This window comes from Chrysemys picta, chromosome 3 (genome assembly GCF_011386835.1).
Source record: "Chrysemys picta bellii isolate R12L10 chromosome 3, ASM1138683v2, whole genome shotgun sequence".
NCBI lineage: Eukaryota > Metazoa > Chordata > Testudines > Emydidae > Chrysemys > Chrysemys picta.
In genome coordinates this window covers 209358348-209385736 of record NC_088793.1, presented here as the reverse complement: position 1 = coordinate 209385736, position 27389 = coordinate 209358348, and the positions used below count along the sequence as shown (strand labels likewise).

At 45.5% G+C, this 27389-nt stretch overlaps 1 protein-coding gene across 23 annotated transcripts in view; it reads right to left on the bottom strand.

Moving 5' to 3' along the window:
• The window catches only part of SLC8A1 (solute carrier family 8 member A1), a 339712-nt gene that overhangs the window by 144872 nt on the left and 167451 nt on the right, over positions 1 to 27389 (bottom strand). The window lies entirely within an intron of this gene.

Here is a 27389-nt window from a genome sequence, read left to right as displayed (position 1 = left end):
ATCTCATTGTTCATCAGCAGGGAAGGAAGCCCAAGGTCAGCCATTAGAGGGGGAGGCAGCACACACTCTGCCTATGTTTTACCTCTGCCCAGCACATGCTCCTAACTCGTTGGATGCTGGGTGAGGGAAATTTGCTCTACTGTCATCTACTTAATTTCCCTTGTGGAAAATCTGAAATTTCTCTCAAGCAAACCGAGGGTCATTCATCAGGCAAAGCACATGCCCGCAATGCCTCAGGAGACATAGTAGCAGAAGCATCTGATGTGTGTCTCATTTCTGGCCACACAGTCTCATTATCAGCTCTTTCACTTTGGGAGCGCTTCGTTTTAGCCACGGATCAGGCGCTTGAGCAAAGGCAATCGGGCTCTCTTTCCAATCTTTCCAGCAGCTGCAGCACCCTTTCTGGAGAAGCATTGCCTGCTGACATTGAGGGAAGCACTGCATTAAAGCGCACTCAAACCCTGGAACTAACTAGCTTAGCTTTTCTCCCCTCAATTTCCTTGTGTTGCTAATTTTGTTTTTGGTAAGTCACAGGGCTGGGGTGTGGCATGAGAAGAGAAAGGTCTGCAGAGGCTCAGGTTTAGACACACAACCTCTCCAGGTTAGGGGTATAACAGCAGGCATTCTGGGCTAATCCAGAGTGACACCGCTTTGACAAAATTCCTCAAACTACATTCTGACTGCAGTAAACTCAAAATGACCAACTACCCAGCAGAGCTTCCATGGGATCAACCTGCAGTTAGAGGAGGGTGGGGGAGAAAAGGGGAGGTGGCTCTCAGCCATCGATCCGATTCCCCGATCTCGGGTCAGTGCCTAGAGCGACATAGAACAACCCTTCAACTTTTCTAAATTAGCCGTATGTACCCCATGCCCAGGGTGACCCTAAACCTCAGACTGCCAGAAGCCGGGAGTGGAAGATCGGGGTGGATCACTTCATGCCTGCCCTGTTCTGAACACGCCCCGAGTCCCCCCCGTCACTCTGGTGCAGGCCACTGTCGGAGACAGGAGACTGGTCAAGATGGACCCTGGTCTGGGGCGCAGCTCTTACGTTCTTGGTCCCCTTGTTGCAGCCAGCAGCTGAACCAGCCAGGGGTTTGGTGGACCACTGAGTGCTCTTCTCTGCCCTCAACAAGCCCCCCGGGCTATAGTGTTGCCTCCAGAACTGGGGCTGAGGATTGATCCTGCTGTCTCCCCAGAGATCCCTTCTCTGGCTTTTCCTCAGCACAAACACCTTGGTTCTCTCTCAGCCCTGATTTTAAGATGTTGGATGGTTAGTGCTTCCCTGAGCCGCTCCGAACCCTGGCGGGAATTAACCCCTGAAATCCTAAGCTGTCTGGTGGCCCTGTGAGCCCTCCTCTCAGGAACATCCCTGAGACAGGGTGCCCCGGGTTCAGATCCCCCCCGGAGGTGCCAAATCTGCACAGATAAAACAAAACTGACTTGACGATTCTCTCACATCGCAGAGCCCCAGGCCACGGAACATGCGGTGGGAGCCCACGACCCTGCGCTGCTGGAGACAACTGCTCTATAACTAACAGCAGCTGAGCCAGGCGCAGTACGTAGGGTGGATTTAAAACCAGGGGCCCCCATGTGCCCTGTGTTACACACGTGTAATGCCCCTGGAACTGAGGGCCAAATTAAGCCCTATGGCCAAGGGCCCAGCTCTAATGGGAATTATGGCTGCTTACCCCATGGGCTGACTCTGGTCTCCAGTCACTAAACATGCGTACAAGAGGAGGAGCAGACTAGCCATAGCCCTGGCTGTGGAGTGTGCAAACTGATTCGCATGGTTTTCTCTCTGTACAACTCTTCCCCGTTCAGCATACCAACTAGCAAGATGAACGGAGGTCAGCTGACTGGAGAGCTGCAGCCCACACACAGAATAGGCTGGTAAATCTGATCCCAGGCTTCGTTACCCTCCCAGATGCAATGTAAGGGCTTCCATCCCAGATGCGTGCCCCACATCACGTGACAAAGGATGGTTGTCTCACAGGGTAAAGCACTCAGGGCCTAGGTGCTGACTTCTATTTTTCCCCGGGGTGCTCCATCCCTGTTCCGCCCTGAGGCCTCGCCCCACTCCACCCCGTCCCCTGAGGCCTTGTCCTCACGCAGCCTCTTCCTACCCCCGCTCCACCCCTTTCCCGAGGCCCCCACCCACTGCTCTCCGCCCTCCCTCAAATGCCTCTCCCCCTGCCCAACAGCACCGCCAAACAGCTGTGGCTGGTGAATGCGGAGCACCCACTCTTTTTTTCCATGAGTGTTTGAGCCCCGGAGCACCCACAGAGTTGGTGCCTATGGCTCAGGGTGAATTCCTGGCCCCACCGGAGCCAACAGCAGAATTCCCATTACTTCAATGGAGCCAGGATTTCAGTCTGAGTTGTAAGTAATAAGAAATTAGCACTATCCAAGTGAAATCAAACCAGCTGGCAGGTCACTGCAGTAGATGGGAAGAATCTGACCTGCCTACGGGGCTCTCTTTTCTCCCAACATGTCGATAGCTAGAGGAAACTGACACTTTTTTAACCCTTTCAATGCTGTATTTCAGAAGGACTTGTCGTTCATGTTAAATATAATATTTCTCGGTGCAAGTCTTTTATTTAGTTATTTATGTTGACCTCAGGGTTTCTACCAAGCTGTTCAAAAGAAATAAAATGTGCCACATAGAACTTCTGATTTAAGTACCGCTATCGATTTGTGATCCAAATGAGAGCAGAGTTGGGTGAAAATTATGCAATTTTTCTTCATGGCAATTTATTATTTTTTTTGTTTTTGACAGAAATCTCACTGCCATAATTGAAATGCATCACAAGTGGTGAAAACTGCTTTTTTGATTTCAGACTATCTTTTGTGTATAACTGAGGTGAAGAGATCTTTACTTGCATTATATTATTCAGCCACTAAAGCCATCTTTGTGCTGTACAGAGTTCTAGACAGACTATGGTCTCTGGTGAACAAGAGAAACAAGGCTGGAGCTCAGGTTGTGTGAAAGCCTGTTTGTATGTGGTTTATTTAATAAAATTCTGTTGTTTAAGATTGACTGCGATTCCATACATCATTACAGCTAGAGTAGGCCCAGATCTGTTGATGTCTGTGGTGGTTGTTGGTCCCCTGGAGAGCAATTAGCTATCCCCCCTTTCCACGAACCTGTAGTTTCTATCTATCCTCTCAATTCACATGTGGGTTCCTCCTGCCTAGCCATGTGGAAGCTGCTAGCATATAAACCAAAAAGCCTGGATGCTGCATGAAAAATAAAATTCAACCTAGTTTTGAGCTGTCTTTGCAAACCAGTGATTTACATTGATTTACATATGATTTGTGTTTCATCAGTAACCACTATATAAAAATGTGTGGAAAACAACATTTTAATCAGTTTAATGTGTGTAAACAATGCAATCTCTCAGTCTGAAACTGAGGATGATTTGAATCACAACCTCAAGTGGTTTGTATAATCACCCCAAACTACCAATGCTTTTCCAGGCTGCCAAACTGGGCTGGAAACCACACAAGAAGAATCTCTCCCAAGAGGCCTTGTTCCGGGCTTATTGTGCAGATGAAAAGCGTTTTTTGGGCTACGTGGGCATTTCCAACCCTGATCAGAGCCCAGGAGGTGGGAGGAAGAGGGCGGTGGGGGAGAATAGCTTTTGGGTTGTAGGCGAATGTTTGGGTCTGTTCTGATCCTAGGTCACATGCTAAGGTAGATGTGTTATCAGGATTGTTGTAAGCAAGACACCAGAAATAATTCTTATGCTCTACTCAGCACTGATAAGGCCTTAACTGGAGTATTGTGTCCAGTTCTGGGCATATCACTTCAGGAAGGACGTGGACACACTGGAGAAAGTCCAGAGAAGAGCAACAGAAATTATTAAAAGTTTAGAAAACGACCTATGACGGAAGAATGAAAAAACTGTTTGTTTAGCCTGGAAAAGAGAAGACGGGGGGTGGGGGTGAGGAGCAATTTAGTTTTCAAGAATGTAAAAGGTTGTTACAAGGAGGAGGGTGATAAGTTGTTTTCCTTATACACGGAGGATAGAACAAGAAGCAGTGGGCTTAAATTGCAGCAAGGGAGGTTTAGTTTGGACATTAGGAAAAACGTCCTATCTGTCAGGGTAGTTAAGCACTGGAACAGATTACCTAGAGAGATTGTGGAATCTCTGTCATTGCAGATTTTTAAGAACTGGTTAGAAAAACACCTGTCAGGGATGGTCTCCAATACTTAGTCCTGCCTCTGTGTAGGGGACTGGACTAAATGACCTATCAAAATCCGTTCCAGTCCTACATTTCTGTGATTCTATGGTTCTCTGACTAAGCGTTAAACCAGGGGTAGACAACCTATGGCACGCGTGCCAAAGGCGGCACGTGAGCTGATTTTCAGTGGCACTCACACTGCCCGGGTCCTGGCCACCGGTCCGGGGAGCTCTGCATTTTAATCTAATTTTAAATGAAGCTTCTTGAACATTTTAAAAGCCTTATTTACTTTACATACAACAATAGTTTAGTTATATATTATAGACTTATAGAAAGAGACCTTCTAAAAACATTAAAATGTATTACTGGCACATGAAACCTTAAATTAGAGTGAATAAATGAAGACTCGGCACACCACTCCTGAAAGGTTGCCGACCCCTGCTTTAAACAGGTCCTGAAAACTCACACCTCAGCACAACAGGAACGTGTTTTATCATGTAAATGCTGAAATTTTATATATTAACAAACTGCATGGAAGGTGTGAAAACATACAACCTGATTCTAAGCAAGACACTCCGAAAAGGTATACTCCTGTACACAGAGTGATACATCCACAGATGGGTACATAGGAGCCTTCACTTTCATCTGATGTTGTTTATGACCTCAGCAACCCACTAGCAGTTACATGCTGGCGGCTGCTGATTACTTGCCTCAGCACCTCTATTTTGTAAGATCCCACCAACAGAAAATGGCATGAAGGGCCAGATTCAGTGGGGAGCTCAATGGTGCTGTCATGTACCTTTCAGAGGTCAGTCGCAGTTTCACCAACTCCAAGTGTTCAAAAAATCCCATGTCGGGGCCCAAAAATCATGACATTGTTTTAAAAATTGTGAGTTTAAAAAAAAAATCAATGTTGGTTTCTGATTATTCGCCTTCTGAGATTTGTGCCTGGGCCTTGTGTTTTCAGGCTCTCTCTGTAACCATGAAAGCTAGAAACGTACTTTTAAAAACAAAAAGAAAGCTGAGTGTTGGCAAACTATGTAATGAATTGTGTTAGTCAAATAGATATTCTAACCAACGTTAGAGACATGAATCATTATTATATAAAAAACTAGGAAAATTTCAAGGAATTTGGCTTTTGTATGTGTCCCTGCTGATGCAGCATTTCAGAAATTAGTTGAAAAAACAGACCAGTGAGGTAAAAACAACCAGAAGGATCCAGTGGGATTAACAGCAGGGAGTAGATGATAGAAGTAGACAAAAGTACATTTTGGTAGGATAAGCAAAAATATACTAGTTTAGGTTAGTATTGTGATTTATGCATAAAAATGTTTAATCAAGGTAGTTAGATTGGATAGGAACACAGAAAAGGTAACTGAGTAAATTGAGTCTGAGTAAAGTTACAGAACAGGGTATAAAAGATAGTGGTTGACAAGAGAGTGGAGAAGAGATATGGGAAGACCATAGCAGAGACCAGAGATTTGAAAGAAGTCACCCTGTCCCCAGGAGAGAGAACTTGATCAATTACTTCTCTTGACTTATCTGTGTTTGCATGCATATGTAATTTTTAGGTGACAACTGCGTTGTCTTAAAAACATAGAAGATAAAGGCTACAAAAGCCTGTTCTAAGCCTAAATTGGAGAGGATCTCGTTTGTCACCCAACATGAGGTTCTCCTGGAATCACCTGAGTCCAGTAGCTGGGGCTTTAAGAAGAAACATCAAATATCATGAGAGTTGGCAACATTGTCCAAGAGCTCCTGTGTAAAGCACTGTGAGATGTAGGATTTGAGACGAGCTGGATGTTATTATTTCCGAGGGCGCATGTCCCCACTTCTCCACAACCCTACTTTTGGATCCCTTCCTCTGGTTGGGTAGGCGGACGGTAGCAAGAAAGAACATGCTCCCAAGAGGTGGCGGGGGAGCATCAAGCATCAGATGCAGACCATATTAAAATGGACTAATAGCCTATTCTTGCTTCCATTGGGGTCAAAGCGCCCAGTCTTGGGTGGGGATTGTAAAGATGCTTTCCCTGTACTGCTTGTGTTCCAATAAAGTATGTCCTCTGAAGTCTGCAATTCATCCTCATTCATTGCAGGTATTTTACAGGAACATTAAAACCCCGAATGCTGACCTTTCTGGGACCCCACTTACTGCCTGTCTCTAATTTTACACAGCTGTTCTTTCAAGTGCTTTCTCATCTCTTTCTAACCTGTTATTTCTCCATACACAGTCACTATCCCGCTTTTTTGCAATTTGGATGGCATCCTGAAGAATGACACAATAAAGTCTTTATATCTGGTGAAGAGCATCCCTTGTATGGGATGAAAAAGGAAGAGACACTTTGACTTGAATGAAAAATGACAGCATCAAAAGTAAAGAGAAGATAAACAATAACTCCGGTTGCACGGGAGAGAGGACTAGGATTCCAAGGGGGACAGCTGAGATTGCCTGTCTGACTGCAGAGTCAATCAGCTAGATGCATGTGTCCTACGTAAAATCAGTTACCAAACACATAAGTATTTAAAAGATTTTCTTATTGAAAAGAAATCACCTCTGGATGATTTACAGTTCCTTTCCCATGACTTGGCACTGCTGGGTAGTTTTCCTTTCTTTAACAACTGGGAGTGAATTTGGGGGAGTGAGAGCATCACTGCAACCCATCCAAAGAAAGGAGCGATATTTTGTAAACATTACTCCGTTCTGCCAACAGATCCTCCTAATCCAGAACAAGGGTGGGATTTTTAAAGGACCCCAAAGGAGTTACCCCCTCCCCTCCCGTCCCAAGTCAATGATGTTACAAATATAGATTACGGTGAGACAACCAAGCTGTCTCTCTAGTGAGCAAGTGTCACCATTTGAACTCAGATCCCCAGCAATGGGAGGCAGATGCATTAATGCACGACACTCATCTAATGTGTGCACATCTATAGAAGTACCTATCTTGGTCATAGTCCTCAGTGAGCACTGTTAAGTTATAAAGTGATATGACAATATGTAAATGAGATCCACGGGACACAGATACACATATAATCGATACATTATACATCTAATCCCTGGCTCTCATTTACACAGTCATATCACTTAACTTTAACAATACTCACTGAGGACTATGGTCATGCTAAGGTTACAACAGCTGAACATTTAAAAAGTCATCAGAAAAGTGAGTTTTCAAAATCCTTACATAACTGAAAAATGGATAAGCCAATTTAACTCAAACTTTCCAAACAAATTCACTTTTGGGTGGAGACCGAAAATGGAACGTTCGGGCCAAAAAGGAAAATTTTTGATGGAGCTCCAAAAGAGTGAAAACAAGCAATTAAAACATAAATACCTTCTGAATCTTAACTATTTATAGGCTTGTGTTTCCTAGAGGAGGTGCCATGGGCTAGTTTATTGAACATGGAGTTGGAAGCTGGGAAGTTCTAAATAATAATCCTGGCTCTGATAATGACCGGTGTGCGGTCTCAGGAAAGCTTCGGGCAACCTGTCCAGATCCGTGTAGCTAGAGTTAGGCACTTCAATCATATTTGGGCACCTCAATGAAAACTGTGTGATTTTCAGAGGTGCTGAGCACTCACGGCACCCACTAAAGCCAACCGGTGATGTGCCGGCTCAGTGCCTCTCAAAATATGGCCATTTTTACTAAGGTGCCTGACTCTAGGCAGATTAATTGGAAAATCTGACTTTAACAAATGCAGATTAAATTGAGGACAGTCCAGTTTGATGTAATTTACACCTTTTATCTGCATTCTCAGCATGGGCCTTATGATGCCAGTAGTTTCAGAACTTCTCACGGATTTGAACTGGGAAGCTCTGCTGAGACACAGCTGGCACAATTTGTCTGTTATCCATCTTAGGCTGGCACCTATTTACTAATGTTTGCCATACACCTCTTTATACATCACCTTTGCATTTGGGCCCCTGAATCCAAGTCCAGAAGGCTTAAAAAACGTACAGTGAGCTGCACTGTGGACCCAGAGCAGAGGAGTGGGTATCATAGGAAAAAAGAGCAGGAGGCATCCCTAACTGAACGTACACCTTCTTTTACATCCTAGAAAATCCCCTCAGCCTCTCACATACACCAACGGAAACACAGTACATTTTAGGACATTCATCCTGGTTAGAATTGTAAATTAGATGGTGTCGACAATGGCTGGCAGATAGGAAGAAAATGTCCCCTGCCCTCATCAAACTCTAGAGAAGCAGCAGGACTGCAGAACTGAATCACTTATTAATTTGCCAGAGGGTACTAATATTATCACAGGTGTATCAATTCTTTCATCTCAAATGAGCCCAAAGCAATCTACTAATTTAACAAACTGGCATGTGAATTCTACATGCAGTTCACTTCACCACCACTGAAATGCAGTCACTTCTAGGGTGCAATGCAGCAGTTGTTTAGCAGCACACACTGTTACACAGCAGAAGTGACAGAGACCTGAAGACAAGCTCTGTGTAGCTTGACAGCTTGTCTCTCTCACCAACAGAAGTTGGTCCAATAAGCAATATTACCTCACCCGCCGTGTCTCTCGGAGAGTGCCATATCTAGCTGCTACTGCAGGGGGAGTCTAGGCAGGCAGAATGGGATTACCCACGCTGGGGTTTGGGTAGGACGCTATTTAATAGCCCCACTCTCGTGCAAAGTGCAGTGGCATCTTTATTGACCCCCAAGGGTCAAGACATATGTCCTATGTGAAAGATAACAGTCAGTAGCCCAGTCCCCTCCAGCAGCAGGCCTGGGGCATTGATTCCTCACTTACTCAGTGAGAAATGTCTCAGCTACTAAAAAGTGAACACCATTTCCAACAGAACCTACGTGTCTGAAGTCTTGTTAACCAAGTACAGACACAGCCTGATCCTCCTCCGTTTGTGAGCACTGTCAGGATCCCAGGACAAAATGGTGCAGCAGTACAGTGGCCCAGAGACAGCTGGAGAAGGAGGTGTGTGTGGTTCAGGACATGTACAACCAAGTCAATGCCAAAGACATACAGTGCCTGTTGCTCTTATCTTCAACATCCTCCTAGCTGGGACATCACGAGTAGAGGCAGAAGTGCCACCTATCTATTTCCAGGCAGTTACATGCAGTGAAGGCAGCAAACTGCTGATGTGAAGGTTGAAAGATAGCACAGAGCTCAGGCTTAAACACAAAGGTCCTTCAGCTCTCTGTCCGCCCCTCCATAGACTACAACCATACCTATGACGCTAACAAATGAGGCCATAAACACATTGTGATCTTCCATGTTGACTTAATAGAATATAGTAACTTTAACTTATTAGCGGATGTGCCACAATATCGCTTTATTGTTACACGGCTCACATTTTAACAACAACAAAAAAGACAAATCTGTTCTGAGTTGAAAGGCAGAAATAGACTTTAAAAAACCAACACCACAAAAGCTTTATATAAAGCTCCTATTCTTGTGGACCAGAGAGATCTGGGAATTGCTCCTTTATAAAAATTAGATTTTATAGGTGAAAAGGGGGTTGGGGGTGGGGCTATGAGCCACTGAAATGCCGCAGGGATTCTCTGCAAGGATGTATAAGCTGAAGATGGTTATTAAAGGTAAATCTTTCCTGAGCCACAGAAGGAGTCTTTATCGTGGCAATGCGAGTGTTAAGTCTTATTTGAAATTGTCATAGAGATAAAACTGCTTGATTCACCCTGCTTTAACAAACAGATCAGTTCTCACATCCTCATACACAAGTGTGTTGGACTTTGGTTTCAGTGACTTCTGCCCAACTGCATTAGGGGCTGTAGCCAACAGCACTGAAATCCCATAGGTCAACCCTACTCAATCAATGGGAGCAAAATGTCAACCCTAGCATCTCTCTACTGGTTCTTCCTTCCCCACTGGGTCGTCTTGTCCTTACAGGGACACCTCTGCCTGTCAGAATATGTCCGCTCAACCTGGGCATGAATCCCAAGCCAGCTGGCAGTTGGAAAGGTCAGCAGCCACTCGCTGGGTTCCTCAAGTGCTTTGAGCCAGTGCAAGTGAGAAAGTGAGAAAAGGCAGTTTGACACGTTGCAGCCAGCGGAATCTCTGTGAAGAAGCACCCTAAATACACGTAACCGACCGAGAGCTGGCAGGTTCCGGTCAACGCCACCCTCAGCATCCTTGTTGCTCCACATGTCTCCTGCCTCTCAGAAGACCAACAACCAGCTAAATCAGTGAACAAACTGCAGACTCACCTCAGCTCTGCTCAGCCCCACTTCGTCCCCGCAATCTCTCCCCTACATCCAGGGCAGCTGCGCCGCACTCTCTCCCCCCTGTGCAGGAAGAATGGGGAGGGGCCCTGACAGGGTCCCAGCTGCCTTCCAGCAGTGCATGGGGCTGCTCAGAGCATGGGGCAGTTGAGGGCCTGCCTCCCAGCCAGTCAGACTGCTTTGGAGAGGGGCAGGAGGGAGCCATTTTCTGTGAGGAAGAGGTTCATACACTGGATAGGACCAGGGAGGCAGATCATCTAGCCTGACTTCCTGAGTAAGGTTCCTCTCACCATGAAGAGGAGCCTGTGAGAAAGGGCCCAGGAAAGGCAGCATGAGAAGGGAGAGCAGGAAGGAGGGTCTCTGGATGAGGCAGCCAAGGGACCAGGTGGTCTCAGGAGCTCCGGGAGGCCTGCAGGCTCTGGTCCAGCGCTCCAGGCAACAGAGACACAGAGGGAGGACAGTGATAGGGAGCACTATTTTATTTCTGATCATTCAAAAACCTAACATACAAACCCCCAAAAAGAGAGAGACAAAGCAGCTGCTCCATAAAACAGAGAGAAACACAGCTCACTAGGATGGCCGTCTGCAAACTGATTCTGATTGCATGCTTTCCTACAGAGCCCCTTACTTGTAAGCAGCACCAGGAAAACCTGAGAATTTAAAGTGACAGATCACAATTATAATGCAGTTTTCAATACAAGCTGGTGATACCAACAGCATGGAACCAGATTTCAGAAAGGGCTGGAGTGTTGGGGGGCTGCCTGCCAAGAGCTTTGAACTGTTCTAGTACAAAAGGGATGCTAAAACCATGAAAATAAAGAACTAGGAAGGATAACAATCCAAAAGGTTTAATGGGAAGGGTTTCTCTGAAGAGCTGCAATAAACCATATGGGAAGTCATTTGGTTAGGGGTTAGCCATGTCTGCTGGCTCATGAAGAGACAAAACAGCACTGGAGTCCGCGTGGGCACAGTTGTTCTTCCTAGTACCTATAGGGGAAGATGGGAAACTTGGCTACGTTACAGACTAAGGGATGCTTCTCGCAAGGGGTTGCTATTCACAATAGGTCCTTCAGGGGATTTGTTTGGAGAGCACATGTCCTGTCATGGCATAGATCTCACAATATTACCAGCATTCCAAAAATACGGCTTGTATTTAAAAAAAAAAAAAAAAAAAGAGCGAGGAAATGTCATTTTTTCTCTGCAATTCTTCAGTCTTGCAGGGCCTAGTTTTCAAGTTTATTTGACTTATAAAAATCAGTGTAACATTTCCCAATTAAATGGAAGATCCTTACTCTCTCACAGCTTGTCTGTCTTGGAAAGAATGGGTGCCCTGCAGTTTTCAGAACTCAGGATACACAATCTACAAAAACCCTCTTCCACTTTAAGGGTGGTAGCCACAGTCTACGGACTTTCTGTTACTGGCTCAACTTCGATTTAAAAGGTTTCTTTTATTCCAAGTGGTCTAAGAAAGGTTATAGAAACAGGGTTTGTTTTTTTAGGGTAAAATCCTGGCCCCAGTGAAATCAATGGTTCAAGTCTCACTGATCTCAACAGAAGCTGGATTTCACCTCAGGTCATTGCCCTACAAGTTCATAAGGGATAATTCCTGTTCTAGATCCCCTGTCTCACACAGTCAATGCTTGGATCTCAGTGGAATTTTTAAATACTGACAGATCTGGGAAGCCCAAGCTAATGCCACCCACCTACCTCATTTCACCAGCAGAGAAAGGAGTGTGTATGTGAGATAGATGTGTACTGTCACTTTCTCCTGTTCTGGGAAGGATTGTACAGTGTGCCCTCAGTGTCTTACTCCTTCCCAAAGCATGTGTTTCACCGCCACAAGGGGTGTAGCGATAATCACATTCCAGACAGCGTGCATAGCCATTTCCTTGATTAAAGTCTCCTAGGCTTCATTTGGCTACTGATTGGGGACTACCATACCCTACCACTTGTCAGGTACATGTCAATCAAAAAGCCTGCTGGGACAGGGAAGCCTCCATTAAACAGATTAAAAGTCCTCCCCTCCCCAACATACAGCTCATTACTTTTGCAGAGACCTTTAACAGCATTTCAGTGCTAGCCACAACCGCCTGTCTGCTGGCAGGAGGTGGAGGTAAATACGGATCTACAGGGCAATGAATAATTTAGCTATGTAACAAGGTGTTATTCAGATGAGCCCTGCGAACAAAGGGCCCAGCCTTGCCTTCAGGTCACTTGTTTTCTGATGGCACCATCCCCACTGCCTTCAAGGGCATTGTGCTTCCTCCTGCTCCCAGTATGCCAGTGGTACAACTCCCACTCACTAAAGTACAGCCAGGGTCAGGCCAATGGCACCCACCTACCCTGGAGCCAAGTTAAATGTTATCTGGGACCCTGCTGCATCCATGGGGAGGGAGCAGGTCTTGGAGCCAAGGGTCCTGTCTTCCCCAAAGATCTCTGAACACCCACGGGGATCGGTGGGCTATGGAAGCTGACTCATTCCTTCCTTCCTGCTTTTTCTGTCAATTGATCAATCTAGGATCCCCTCACTGAATTCTCCTACCCGCTGCCCCATGCCAAGACTCCCCTCTCCTGTAGCCAGGAAGTAAGGGAGGCTGGTCGTGACCAGTTTGAACCTTTTTGCAACCATCCATCCCCCACACCCTCTCGCCCGCATACAATCCAGCCCAAAGGCAGCATACAAATACAAAAATATCCATTTGTGTGTGGGGCGGAAAGAAAAAACAGCGACATGGCACAAAGGTTTTATTGGCATGTGCTTGGTGCACGCCTGGTGAGCAGCTGGGAACGAGCCATTGAGTTTGGCTGTCAGTCCAGATGGGTGGTGGCAGGACCTTCCCAGGGTGTCAGACTATGACGTGTTCTGGAAATGCCACCTACGGTCAGAAAGCAGGCTCAAGAATGTTTTAGTGTTTTGAGTTGGCTTGACAAGGGCTGGGGTGAGACAAATAGACCCAGTAAAGCGAAGCTGCCTTGGTTCACATCAGTCCAACTCAACAGGCCTCATGGGAGAAAAACACGATAGCAAATACAATTTAGAATCCTCTAGAAAGGGCCGTTGGGAATGTGCCGTCTCCTAAGCAATGAGACAGGGAAATGGGACGGAGCACAGGAAGAGACAAAAGCACTTAGCTGCTACAGGGAGAGATGCAGCACTTGCACAACAGCCACGTTAGGGCTGCAGCTGCTTGGCTCTGCGGGATCTGGAGAACCCACTCCAGAAAGGCATGCTGGGAAAAGAGGGCCTACGCGGGGCCCCATGCAGCAGGAACAATTATTAGGATGAGGGAGTCCCCACAGAGGTGGTGGTGGTGAAAGGGTTAATTCTACATTCCCACTAGTAAAACCCTTCTCTAGACCTGGCTCACCTCCTCTCTTAGCTACAGGCCTTCCTCTTCACTGCATCCCTGCCTTTGCCCCATCTAATTCGTTCACACAGCAGGTCAGTGGTGGACCTGGGAACAGAACAGAGCTGTCAGCACTCCTGGGCCCATGTGCTAGCCGCTCAACCATGCACTCGAGCGTTCAATAAATAATGGAACACTACTTATTCTAGCTCCAGGACTTGAATTTCTAGGTCTGCTGCTTCAGGTCTTCACCCCCCAATACACTGAGCTACACTGGCAACTTTTAATTAAAATGATGGATATTGACTTATGGTGGGATCTGCAAGACATTTTCTTTTGGCTCATTTCTAATTCTGATTGGCTGCAGCAAACCAAACCGGGACACAAGAGACATGTGGCAGAGTTCCCAAGTACTACTTTCGCTTAAGCGAGTTTTCTCTAAGCATATGCCTAGCGGAAACAGAATTAAGAGAAGACAATTTTTTTCCCTTTATAGCCTATTTACTTTAGCTGCCATTGATTGCCAAAGAAAGTATTATGATCCGTAATTATTAGCTGGCAGCATTCCCAGTATTGAAAAGAAATAAGTTGTGTGATTTGATTAGACTGCCAATACAAGTAAAGTACAGCATTGTAGCTAAGCCCACAGACACTGTCAGGGTCAAACCTCTCACAGAATAATACTGGGCTCAAACAACAACACTCAGGAAACATGAAGACAGATTGCTCCAGGTGACAGCACTGAGGTGAAGCATCAGGGAGGCCACCGCTGGAGATGAGACGTTGGACAGGAAGGGCCAGGGCTCTGAAGTGGCACCAAACATTCTCTCTCTTGGGTGATGGGCTAGCTGGTTCTTGTTCACATGCTCAGGGTCTAACTGATCATCACTGGCAGAACAGTACACCTAGGGACACACCTCACCACTAGCACAACTGCCTTACAGCTCAGAGAACACACCGCAACCTTTACTCTGCCTGAGCCAGGTGCCAGCGCCATCTCCCCCAGATTCCAGCCCTCCACCGCACACCCTCCCCACGTTGGGTATGCCGTGCATAGACCAGTCAGATGCACAATGCCACAGTTTTGCGTATTACTAAAACATAATGTATTAATAAGTCACAGTCCTCTGCTTAGTACCATGCACTTATCCCTTCTGCTTGTTGCATCCACCTGATGTCCCTTGTCTTATACCTAGACTGTAAACTCTCTGGGGCAGGGACTATCTCAGTATTGGCTTTGTACAGCACCTAGCACAATAGAGCAGGGGCATATCGGTGCAAACACAAATCATGAAGAAGAACAATAACGTTACATGTCACAAACAAATACTACTAATAGCAATCAAATCAATTAGAATATTTGGCAGGACAAATACTTTTTTATGCAAAATTGAATGATATAACTGGAGAGGCAAATTCACTGTGACAGAATCTTAGATGGGTTTTTAGCCAATTTACGGGATGACCAATGGAATTATTCCTTTTCTCTGTCTATCAACTTTTCTCTCAGCCAGAGATTTTTCTCAATGTGGATAATCAAAGCGGATCTTTAGAGACATTCTTCCTTTCATCACAACTAAAAGCTTGATCTGAAAATGAATTCTCTCCCAATATTTGAAAGTCAAGTGACTGTGAACACACAATGGGCCTCCTTTTATACAGTATACTGGTAGCTTCTCCACTGACATTGTCTGGAGTGGGCACAAAAAACTCCTGCTATTGGAATGGTAGTTGCCCTGAGAGCATCAATCTTTCCAGTAGAGAGCACACTTGCTTTTCCTAATGTTGTATTGAAATTCTACAATGGATAGATCGTGTCCCTTACAATACTGTGGGACGAGTGCCCTCTTCATAACCACAGAGAGCTAAAGATCTTCAGGCAGATCCTAGACTAATGTCCATTCTGTCCACTCCAGTGATATGAATGAGGCCACACAGGTTGTAAATCAAAGCATAATTTGGAGATTAATATACTTCCTGATGCTGAAAAGTCCTTCAGAATACAGCAGGGAGAGTGTAAACACAATTCAATACATTCCTGTATTACATCTTGTTTACTAAAACGCTCAGGCCATGGAACTTAATGCCTAACTTAGTTTAAGGGCTGTTTGATCCAATCACTCATATAACATACTTTTCTTAAATAATAAATGAAAGCCTCTTTAATTGCTTTCCTTTCCTTTTTGTTTACAAATCACAAGATCGCTAATAAACAAATGTTGCTTTGAGTGCTGCTGCTGCTGGGTGAACTCGACAAACAGTTAACCTATAACAGCTGATCATGCTTTTGAAAACAGATTTTACCCTTTCCCCTGACTCTTCATTGCAGATCTGTGCACAAGCGTTTAGGGCTTGCTACCTGGCAACAGAGCATTGAGCCACAAGTGGCTATGGAGTCTGAAATCATTTTCATGATTTTCCTAACCAAGTACCATAGCACCACACTATTGTTTCTACGAGAACAAGTGAATAAAAACTCCAGCAATATTTTACTTGCATCTGTATTTTTCAAAAGGATTCTTTTTTTATTAGCAGAGCTACATTCATTTTTCTTTTTCTATGTTGTGCGTTCTGCTTCTTTTTTCTGTAATGCGCGCGTGTGCACACACATACACACAGCAGCAAAAATGAGTTGTGCCTAAGGAAATTTGGTTTCAAAACGGGATCTTCTGTTTTTCAGCCCAGTGTTTTTGACAGAGTGCACAATTTTACAGTCTCGCCCAGTCATTACTTTGCCTACGAGGTTGGTTGAAACTAACGCATTCCTTATGCCACCTACATGTACAACGGAGATGTTTCTCTTCTGCTCAACTTCAGAAGGAAATACATGAAAGTGATGGGGGGAATATATGAAGGGCTACAGTTCCCATGGAGGGATTTGCTCCTATAAGACTTCGTTACTGCACAAAAATTCTGATGCAAGGCAGCAGTCACCAGGAGCTTTTGATTGACACAATGTCCTAATCTCCAGGCTTGAAAGCCATCAATGGAAACAAAAATATTAAACTAGCCTGAGTTCATTTATTCTAAAAAATGAACTCTCCGGTTCCCGTGACTGGCTCCTGCGACTTGCAAGGAAAAAAGGAGAGGACACGGACGGATGTTTTGGGGCAGCTTTAACTGAGGGGATCTGACATTACGAGGATGCTAGTTTAAGTCACCATTGACATTTTTATAAGAAGATTCCAGCAGAACGCCATTATCAATTATGGCTTTAACCTTTTCCCCGAGAGGACTTTGTTAGATATTTATGAAGACTAGCAACATGACACACTGTGAAATCATGTCTTGTAGAAACTTCATGTCCTTTCTCTTAGAAAACGGGGGGTGGGGGGGAGAGGGACGACTGGCAGCAAATAGTAGAATCTTATCTTGTAACCTTCATAGTTTCAGAGATGACAGCTCTGGAGCAAATGACCCAGAATGTTGACACTTACAGGGATGAAATGTCATTGGGAAGCTCAGAGAATGATCCAGGGAGTACAATTCTCACTGCTTATATGGGTAATGTAAATGTGCAGCTAGGATCCGATCCAATTCGCCCCTGAAGTCAGTGCAAGTCTTTCCATTGACTGCAATGGGAGCTGGATCAAGTCCATTGTTCCCTGGTACATATAAGAAGAAAATCATAGCCTTCGGGCAATTACTGCATGGTATGCTTAAAATGATTGTCTTAATGAGGGCTGAAAAGGAAGAGCTCCCACAAAGAAAGGTTTTCCTTTTTTGTCTGTTTTCTCGACTACAGTATAAGGAAATCAGGTCAGCTCCTGGCCTTGATATTTATCCTGAACCAAAGGTAAAATTGAACATTTCATAGATCCTCTGTTGGGCTAATTCCCAAGCTGGTTGTGAGATATTACAAGCTATGATGCTGGTTTGGAGAAAACAAAGCTTGTCACTATTACAGATCTCTGATTGCAAAGTGGGCTGGATACCACCCGATTAACTAGTGAGGGTTCTGAACTGTGCATTTGCCCCATATAACTATTTTCATTGGCCCAGATTCAGCAAAAATCATAATTCCAATGCTTAAAGTTAAACATGTTCTTAAATCAATCCCTGTTCACAAAGAGCTTGACTACATGCTTTGCACTTTAATGAATCTTTATGAGTGAAGTCAAGACCCAACAGCCATTTATTATCCTTTGTTTAGCAAAATCATTTTCTAATAACAGCCATGCATGTCAAGCAATGAGATTACACAATACCAGTGACCTTCTGAAGGCAAAAACACTTGACTGTGGATCTTTTCTCAATAATACACCTGGGGCGTGCATGTGCCCTACTAAACCCTCACATCTCGCAATGTATTACTGCAAATTGGATGGATAACAGTGTCAGAAAGAACTGCATTAAGGCATCTGCCTACATTTTCAAAAGCAGCTAGTGATGGAGGATATATCCACAATGCAATTGGAGGTGTAGCTGTGACTTGGGTGGGCACACTCATGCTAGCTTTAATCTAAATAGCCTGGCTAACAGCAGCAGTGAAGACACTGTGGTGTGGGTTTCAGTCTGAGCTGGACAAACCTGCTTAGAACCCTGGGTATGTACATGCATTGCTAGCTCATGCTGGGATCTTTGCTGCTGCGGCTTCACTCTTTGTGGTAGTCATGACACCTAGATTCAGGCTAGCACTGGTACGTTTATACCCCCACCTCCCTACTCACTGCGCAGTCTCGCAAGCCTAATAGAACCGCTGTTGGCAGAACTTTCTCCACATACACAATGGACATTTCTTTTAAAAGAAAAGTATTTTAATTTGATTTATTTTTATGCCTTCTGATTACTTAATCAGTCAATAGGAGCATCTCTTACGATGCAGGTGCCCTGCCATCATATTAAACTTCACAGTTCATACCCAGTAGCATGCTCTGTCACTTCAGCAATCAATTGCTCCACAACTTCTACCTCACACTGTAAAGGGCACAATTATTATTTTGTGACAATGCTCCTTCCATCCCCCCAAATCATTGTTAATAGCACTGGAAACAAAACTTCCTGGGGACCAAAATATGAAACTATTAATTGTGTTTATTACAGTAGTGCCAAGGGGCCGGCCAAGAATGGTGCTCCACTGTGCATAAACAGACTAGTGAGAATTGTAACACCTAGCTTGTAAATGGCACTTTACCTTCATAGAGCTCAAAGTGCTTTACAAAGGAGGTCAGGATCATTATCTCCATTTCACAGGTGCACAATCTGGGGCAGCAACTTGCCCAAGGTTGTCCTCCGGCCAGTGGCAGAACTCTGAAGAGTCCCAGTCAATGCTCTCCCCACTAGGCTGCACTGTCTTCAGAAACATGCCAATGACTGACATGGATTGCTGGCGAATTTCTGAATGGAATTCAAGGGGGTCGGTTTTTGCCTTTAAATCCCAGGTTTAAACTGCCACAAAATGGAGGGCTTTATTTAGTTTTGTTTTAAAAAACCCAAGCCCCATCCAACCCTATCCTTTTGCTGACCCTAAGATCCAGATCAGAACTAATTTCTGTGCCTGCACAGAACTGCATACTAGGAAGAGCCGTGTCCAACAGAGCTATAGACGTGATTCTAAAGACTGTATATGCTCTTAGGACATTCAATAGACACAGGTGACACATCAAAACAACGCAAACAAATTCTGGATACTGCGATATTTGCTAGTTTATAAATCTCATGGCTATGACCCCATTCCTGCCCGGAGTCCCACTGACGCCAAGCATCTGCCTGCCCAGAGCTCTTTGCAGGACTGGGGCATGTAACTGTAAGCAATGCTGGCCGAGCCAGACCAGAAACCAAGAGATGGTTTCACACAATGGCAATACACAAGGAAGGTGGCACACAGCGTGCTGCTGAGTCCAGGTTTTCATTACTGCAATATAGCTGCCAAGTTCTGTGCAGCCCTATGTGTGACATATAATGCAAATTATAGAATGAGCTAATTTGCATTTGTGACTAATTTGCATGTAAGGTAAACTCCCACCAGGCTTGCCCCATATAGCTGATATCCATTAGATGGGGACACTCCCACTGGTTCAGACTGGTGGACCAACAGGTGAAAGACTCTGAAGCTTGTTAGCAATGGATTCAGGCATCCACAAGCGACCAGACCCTCCGGAAGCTCAGCATGTCAGCATGGCTGAGTCTTCCACACGCCACACACAAGCAGCATCTGACTAACTAGGGTGACCAAATGATGGAAAGCAAATATTGGGACACATGGAAGGGGGAGGGGGGCCAAAAAAAAAAAAAAGCGCTGCCGGCGGATATCGGGACAATTTGCGTCCCGACCAAGGATCGGTCGGGACACGGGACACACCCCGAAATATCGGGATGTCTGGTCACCCTATGACTAACTGACATTCAGTCAGTCTCACACCCATACCCCTACGCACACCCCCATACCCTTCTTCACACAAACCATGTGCGCTCCACCCTGTTCTGGAAGGGACAGCCCCTACTAGTCAAAACACAAACACAAATATTAACAGCACATCCAAACGCACCTCTCAGAGTAACATTTTTCGGTATAAAATCATTTCAACAATTATCGCAGGGTTCCCGGACTAACGTGTATCCATATTTCTCTGCCCCCTGTTAGGGTTGCCAAGTCTCCAGGATTGTCCTGGAGTCTCCAAGAATTACAGATTAATCTTTAAAGATGTTATTACCTCCAGGAATATGCCCAACCCCAACTGGCAACCTTGCTCCTGGCAGGATCAGCTCTCTAACACGTCAGGTACAGGAAATGAGACCTTTTCTGATAGTTTGGCTATGGTGTATAGCTATAAGCACATGACCAGTCCCATTGATTATGTATATGAACATAACCTCCAGTAAGTACTACTCCAAGTAGCAAACGTTTGCACAATTGGCCCTTAATGTTTGGCTTAGGTACAAAAGTTTACATGTCAGAGCTCTGACAAGTAAAATGTTGTGCATATATATTTGAGACTGCCCAGAGGAGCCATAGCTTTTAAATTAATATATTTTATCTGTTGACTCCCAGAATTTAAAGCAAAACAGTTATGAGGAACAGTGGCAATCACTTTTTAAACATTGTTCAAAAACTAGCCTATGCAAGGGATTGGCTCAGCTCTGCAGTCTGAAGAATGACGAAAGACAAGCCATTCACAAGTTAGCGGAATCTAAAAAACAAGAGGCACCAATGTGAACTTTTCAAACACGAGTCCCTTTTAGTTGTCTAATTCTTAAACTACAGCCTGTGGCTTCCTGAAATCTATTATTTTTAATACTCTGGAGAGTAAGTGATGAAATGATGGCTGTAATTAACATTCAATTGCTAACTATTCATGCTGTTCCCCTCTTATGGAACATATTGCTTTTGGAATTAGTCACACAAATGCATCTTTTGGATGCCCAATACACATAGTTGCAACATTTTTTAAATCAGAGTCACTGTAAGGGCTTTATTTAGTCGGTCAATGCTGTAGGGCACTAGCCATTTGAAACCTGATTCACTCTAGGATTCCTTCAGCCGGCTCAAGCCTCTCTCCATAGTTTGAAGGTACTGGCCCAATTGAGTTTGTAAAGCACCTAGCCCAAGAGGGGCCCGGTCCAGGCCATCAATAACTAACACTAATGCCAATGAACACTAACATGGGGTGGGGTGTAGGGATTAATTTAAAACATGTTCTTTTGAAAAAGAAAGAATGTTGTAAAGTCAGCATCCCCATAATATGAATATTTTCTAATTTCTATTCTGCATGCAAGGATGTAAATTTTATAAGTCACAACCCCCCGATGCAGCTTCTTGGTGTTGCGGAACACACTGCACAAGGATAGATCCAGATTTCCAGCTGTGCCTTTGGAGGCAACACTGATGAGTCAGAAGCTCCTTTCATTTCGGATTAAACTCATACAGGTGATATCCTCAACTTCAGTTTGTTCTCAGTTTACAATGGGTTGGGCTCACTAGGGCTCAGTTTACAATAGGAGTATTCAGAAATGAAGTCTCTTCTGATACTGTGAATTAGGTGAAAAACCCCTCAAAGCCCACCTGACATGATTTTGTAGAAGAGCTCCACATACTGGAGTGTAAATTTGCAAATCAAGTTTTATTCCCATGCATTTAATGTATGTGTATTTGTGTTATGCTAAGATACATGTGCGTTATCATGGAGTGGGAGGAGTCACTTTACAGTTAAAGCTGACGCTTGCTTGCCTTACTAGGCCTGCTCCTGCGCCCACTGGAGTCAGTGGCAACAGCCTAGTTGATTTCAGTGGTTTAGGATCAAGACCTATGAGCCTAATTTTCATACATGTGCACTCCCACCTCTCCGACCTGCCCTAACAGAATCTCCTCCGCTCCTCAACCAGGTCCAAATACACTCCAAGGTTCTAATCCTCATCTTTAAAGACCTCAACTGCCCAAGGGCCTGTGGTGTACTGAACAACTGTGTTAAAATTGTAGCCCCCCACTATAAATTTCAGGGGGCTTTCCTGGTCCTGCTTGCAGATTGGGGGCCCTGCAGAAAAGCACACAATCTGGGTCTAGCAGCAGTCGGTCTGCGAAGAGCCAGTCTGGAGTAATGTAGGGTGAATTGTGCCTCTCTGTTTTAGGGAGCAGCCTGCTTTGTCTCTCTCTGCTTTTGAGATCGTGGATGTTATTCTGAAGTCTAAAAAACAAAGTTGTGGTATGTTGCTACCTCCTAACAAGACTATGTTTTATCTAAGTTCTCTGGGGGTATGCCATGAACGTAACAGTGCCTGGCTGCCCCAGGTCTCTCTCTCGCGGTGCCGCACCCAGACGTTACAGATGCTGGAGCTCAGGAGGACACTATTTCAGGGGCAAGAGGCAGTGCATTTTTGGTCGAACTCCAGAAATCAAGAGGAGCCCATGACTCACCTCCGTTAGACCCTGGTGCAAAACACAGCTCTTGGGGAAAGGCCTGCACCCAAACTACCAAATGACCTGAAGGATTGTTCTTTTGTCTACATTTCTCTCCTCCCCTTCCAGCAGAACCTAATGAAGAGAGAGGGTCACAGAACATTGCTTGGGCCCAGGCAGCAACGTTACTAATTTAATTGATGTGTTTTGCAACCAGATCCTACATTGATGGACTCACTCTCGGCCCGTTCCAAAGCCACATGAAGGCAATGGAAAGGCTCCTGTCTTAGAGAGAGAGAAACATGGTTGGGTACTGAGTGGTCAAAGAGATGAACTGGATGTGGGTGGGGATGCCGGGTAAGTCCAAGTATTCCATGTGGTTACAGATTCTGATTAAATCAAAGTGCTGCATTCGTGCTTTTTAAATGCAAGGATCATAGAATCATAGAATAATATCAGGGTTGGAAGGGACCTCAGGAAGTCATCTAGTCCAACCCCCTTCTCAAAGCAGGATCAACCCCAACTAAATCATCCCAGCCAGGGCTTTGTCAGGCCAGGCCTTAAAAACCTCTAAGGATGGAGATTCCACACTCCCCCCCCCCTCCCCCCCAAGGTAACCCATTCCAGTGCTTCACCATCCTCCTAGTGAAAAAGGTTTTCCTAATATCCAACCTAAACCTCCCCCACTGCAACTTGAGACCATTCACTCTTTGTTCTTTCATCTGGTACCACTGAGAACATCCTCTTTGGAACCCCCTTTCAGGTAGTTGAAAGCAGCTATCAAATCCCCCTCATTCTTTTCTTCTGCAGACTAAACAATCCCAGTTCCCTCAGCCTCTCCTCGTAAGTCATGTGCTCCAGCCCCCTAATCATCTTTGTTGCCCTCCGCTGGACTCTTTCCAATTTTTCCACATCCTTCTTGTAATGTGGGGCCCAAAACTGGACACAGTACTCCAGACGAGGCCTCACCAATGTCGAATAGAGGGGAATGATCACATCCCTCGATCTGCTGGCAATGCCCCTACTTACACAGCCCCAAATGCCGTTAGCCTCCTTGGCAACAAGGGCACACTGCTGACTCATATCCAGCTTCTTGTCCACGGTAACCCCTAGATCCTTTTCTGCAGAACTGCTGCCTAGCCATCCGGGTCCTTAGTCTGTATCAGTGCATGGGATTCTTCCATCCTAAGTGCACGACTCTACACTTGTCCTTGTTGAACCTCATCAGATTTCTTTTGGCCCAATCCTCTAATTTGTCTAGGTCCCCTTCAGCACAATGAAGCTGAGCCATCCTAGCTTCTAAAAAAAAAAAAAAAAAAACTACCAAACATACAGAAATGTGGAGGCCGGAAGATACTGGACACTAATGGACTTTGCATTCATACTGCACCCTTCCTGGGTGAAGGACCATTCTTCCCCAAAATAGAGCCTACTTCTAAATTCTGGGCCCAGTTATTTGCCCAACCCTGCAGTTCTTAGTGACACAGAAGTCTCACTGGGACATATTCCCAGCAGGTGTAAGCTGAAATCAATCGAACGGCACTGATTTACACCAGCTGAGGATCTGGCACATCAGTAATACCAGCAGGATTGGGCCCCACATCCCTCTATTGCATGCCTCAAACCTATAGCATTTAAAGGGTGACGTCCAGAAATGTTTTAAGTGTGGAGAATAACAAGGCCCTAAGGCTCAGAGAGAAGATGCTTCCTGGTGTACCGTAGTATGAAATGATGCTGAGCAGTTGATAAATTCACACAAACAGGAGGAGCTCCCAGTTAACTGAACTAGACTAGCAAGGCAAGAACGAAGTGTAAAAAAAAAGTAAACTGCATGCCATTTTGCCTGTGCGTTTGCCCAAGGGACAGTCCATGTTCTGAGTTTCTTCTAGGCAATGCCCTAACCTCCCCTTGAAAAACATTTCTGCTCGCTTACGTTGCTTTCAGAAGGATTTTGAACAGTGGCTTTTTATTTGGCAAGAATTACTGAGCTGTAGCAAATCTCCTGCATTTAAGAGATGATTTTTTACCACTGAATGTTTAAAAGGTTCTTTCAAAAATGTTTCCTGGTCCACTAAATTGCATCGATTTTCTAAATGAAAATGTAAGTTATAGCAATACAGAGCTGTAGGTGATTAATATGTACTTAAGCCATCTCTTGTTTTCTTCTGCAAACTGTGAACTGTGGGAAACCACAAATGCTAATCAGAATGAATTTCATTATCTAATGTGCAGAAAGCTTACTGCTGCAGACATCTAGCTGATGCTTAGGGTGAAATTCAGATTCTCCAGTTTGAAAATGTGAGCCCTAAAGGAGCTGTTCCAAAGAATTACAGCAAGTTGTGTTTGTGTACACAACACACACACACACACTGTGCATGGGAGGGAGGGAGGGAGGGAGACGGTTCTTGTACAGTATGAAAGTGCTAGCCTCAATTTCCTGGCAAGTTCCCAGTGTGAAAAAACTATTGTTTAATATTTAAATTACAGAAGAGATCCCGACCAGGAACAGGGCCCTATGGTGCTAGGCATGGATGAACATACAGTGACATGGGGTAAAAATTTCATAGGCTCTTTAATCACGTAGGCACCTAAGTCTTATTTTCAGGTGTCTTCGACGCCTTGGCCCAGATTTGAAGAGGGATTCAGGCCCTGTTTCACTCGACATTGCCATGCCTAACTGACTTCGGAGCCTAAGTCTCCTTTTCAAATGTGGCCTAAACACTTAGGAGCCCACTTCCCACGGACTTTCGATGAGACTTAGGCCGCTAAGTGACCTTTTTACCCAAGTTCCCTATCCCACTGATGGGATATACGCATGGGCCCAATCCTGCAGAGACCGACGTACATGAGTCCCTTTAGTCATAGATTCCACGGCCAGACGGGACCATCATGATCATCTAGTCTGACCCCCCCCGTATAAACAGGACATAGAAGTTCCTTAAAATAATTCCTAGAGCAGATCTGTTAGAAAAACATCCAACCTTGATTGAAAAATGGCTAGTGATAGAGAATCCACCACGACCCTTGGTAAATTGCTCCAATGGTTAATTCCCCGCACTGTTATTTATTTGCACCTTGTTTCCCGTCTGAATATGTCTGGCTTCAACTTCCAGCCGCTGGATGATGTCATACCTTTCTCTGCTAGATGGAAAAGCCAATTATTAACTATCTGTTCCCCGTGTAGGTACTTACAGACTGTGATCAAGTTACCCCTTAACCGTCTCTTTGCTAAGCTAAAAATCGAGTTCCTCAAATCTGTCACAATAAGGCAGATTTTCTAACCCCCTTTAATCCTTCTTGTGGCTCTTCTGGAACCTCTCTCAATGTATCCTCATCCTTCTTGGATGGACACCAGAACTGGACACAGCATTCCAGCAGTGGTGACACCAGTGCCAAAAACAGAGGTAAAATAACCTCTCTCCCGCTACTTTGAGATTTCCCTGTTTATGCAGCCTAGGATTGCATGAGCTCTTTTGGCCACAGCATCAGATTATCCACCACAACCCTCAGATCTTGTTCAGCATCCCTGCTCCCCAGGACAGTCCCTCATCCTGTACTCCTCAGGTGAGCAGTCCCTCTGAATTCAAGTGGAATAGTCACATCTTTGTAGAATAGGGCCTAACAAGGGTCAAGCCCCAGTTAACTCTTTCCTGGGAGTTACATGTATTCCTAAGCATGCTGCTCCCGAGTGCAGGGCAATATCAATCCATTCTGGATTAAGTCAGGGAGGTGGTGGTATTAAGAACACCCTGGTCCTGCTGTGGGTACAGTGGGTTTGTGGAGCCTGCCTGGTTGCCACGTGGGAGCATGCACCACGCTCTCATGTGGGGTCAGCTCCTGCAGTACCCTTGATTTCCACTTAGCTTCTCCCCCTGCCTCTCTTAGGGCTCATCCTGGCTGTGAAAATGACCACGCCAGTGTTCCCAAGCGGAATGGAGCTGTCCCGGCAAAGTCCCACAGAGCACCATGGGCACGTCTGATGTGTTTTAGCCATAAAGTGAGACAGGCTTAGGGAGCAGAGTACCGATCAGAGCAGTGCCGCTCACTCGGCCTGAGGCAGCATGGCCCTCAGTTAGAGCAGGGAGCAATGCCCGGAGCAGGAGAGATGACACAGTGAACATGACGGCACCATGAAGAAAAGGCGCGGTCTGGTTGAGTGGGATGAAGCTGGGTTGCAGGACAGGGCTGGGGCAGACAATGGAGAGGGAGGCAAAGACAGCAAGGAGGGGGAAAGAGTGGGGTGGGAGAATTCTGCAGGGGGCAAGGGGTAGGGAGGGAGGGGGAAAGGATCAGCAAATGGGAAGGAAAGAGAGTAAGTCAGAGAACAAGGGCGAGCCATAGAGCTAGTAGGGTGTGGAAAGGAGGGGAGAGGGACAGAAAAACTTCCTGGAGGAAGGGCTGAGGGGGAAGGGAGAAGGGAACCGGCCTTTGCTCATCCCCTGAGACGCTCTGTGTGCTCACGCTGGTAGGGAAATGCTGAGGCATTGCTCAGGCTCAGCATTTCCTGTTTCTGAATGTCTCTCCCACCCACCCCAGCTTGCAGCCTGGGTAAGTGGGGTGCGGCATCTCTACCTAGAACCCCACACGGGGACTGGCAGAACCCCACGGATGCCGATTACTCTGAGCAGTTAAAGCAGCAGCTAGGCCCGTGGATCAAGCATTGAGCTGGGACTCAGGAGACCTGGGGTTTACTACCAGCTCTGCCTCTGGCCCTGGGGGATGACCTTGAGTAGGTCCCCTCCCTTTGCCATGTCCCTATTTGCTCGTCCATAAAACAGGGACAGTGGCACTCACCGTCTTTGCAAAAGGCCTGGAGAT